At 33.5% G+C, this 1,421-nt stretch overlaps 1 protein-coding gene across 1 annotated transcript in view; it reads left to right on the forward strand.

The window, feature by feature from the left end:
* Positions 1-999: 999 nt before the first annotated feature.
* LOC144957955 (uncharacterized) overlaps positions 1,000-1,421 on the forward strand; it is a 26,519-nt gene continuing 26,097 nt past the window's right edge. Inside the window, exon 1 of the mRNA XM_078889514.1 lies at positions 1,000-1,113. The gene's annotated coding sequence lies outside the window, so the exon portion shown is untranslated. The remainder of the gene's footprint in view (positions 1,114-1,421) is intronic.

Raw genomic sequence — 1,421 nt, forward strand, 5'->3', positions numbered from 1 at the left:
TTTTCTTCACAAATCATCAAAAAATGAATCTTTAAAAGCCCATAACTTTTTAATATCTTTCCGATTTTGATAAATACAGTATTATTTTCCATAGTTTGGGAAGTCACATATATGGCTTTGTAAATTAATTTTTGCTCTTTATATAACGAACCAAAACAAACAAAAAATCATTATACTCGTAACTCTCACATTTTTTATTGTTTGAGTTTGGAAAACCCCACATCTATATTATATGTCCATTGGTATATTTTAAAAAATAGTTAAAAGAAGCTTTGTTATAGGATTTTCTCGGTGCCAAACTTGCATTGGTAATTGGTAGGGGAATCACACACACACACACACACACACACACACGGGCGCACACACAACACGGCTTATTTTAGATCGGGTCGGAATCATATTTTTTTCCTGACCCTCATCCACCCACCAGTTATTAGATACATGAGCATAGATTTGACCAAGCGTATTTCTGCAATTGTTTCTTTAACCCTGCTATTACCTTAATAACCTAGCGCGTTTGAGACTTTTTGGATCTGAAGTCATGGTTGGAAATTCCAACTAACCATATGAAACGGAACAACAACAAAACAAGAAACTCAGCATTTAATTTTGAAGTCCCCCACTCAAAAACAAACCATCATCTTTACTCTTTCTTCCTCTCCACCATCCGACTTTGGAACTCCCTACCAACCACTTGTAAACAAGCCCTTTCGACTCTCCCTACTTCCCTCTAAAACCCCTGTTACTGAAATACAATCTTCAGCCTGAAGCTTTGGCCTGAATGGAAGAAGAAGAAGAATGTTTTCTTTTTAAGGAGTTAATTAGGCTCTAAGTGCACAACACTATATTATATACAGTTTGACCCTGGGTGATATCAGTAACCTGTTATCGTCGTGCAATCACGATACGCTATCAATCGCTATAATATCGTATACTCTCTGATAAGTTAACACAATCACAATGTGTAGCTTATATACTTATACATCTTGTAGTCTATCATATATGTACATTAGCTGCCTATTATTATTATTATAACGGATGTTGATTGATTGTAATATAATGGAGTGATTTATAAACAAATAATTTTTATAATTTATATTGAAATAAGATTAGGTAATTTATTTTCTTCCTCCTTGTTGTGTAAATGTTGCTGCTCGAAGCTCAAAGAAATAAAAAAACAATGTGAAATTGAATGTAAGCTTTAATTTCATATAACAACATCACTACCACATTATCTCATTCGTCTGTAGTGTTTCATTCATCCAGTTTTGTTGATAAAGGGGAAACCAGAAACGTCCATTTTATCTGTTTTCGTATATTAAATTGAAGCTTACATTCAATTTCACAATGTTATTTATTCCTCCTTGTTGCCACATTACGATTTTATGAATATAGGGTGTTATACTGACGATCAAAGTGTG

Source organism: Berghia stephanieae, chromosome 12 (assembly GCF_034508935.2).
Source record: "Berghia stephanieae isolate SIO BIC M18660-M18661 chromosome 12, UCSD_Bste_1.3, whole genome shotgun sequence".
NCBI classification, from domain to species: Eukaryota; Metazoa; Mollusca; class Gastropoda; order Nudibranchia; family Aeolidiidae; genus Berghia; species Berghia stephanieae.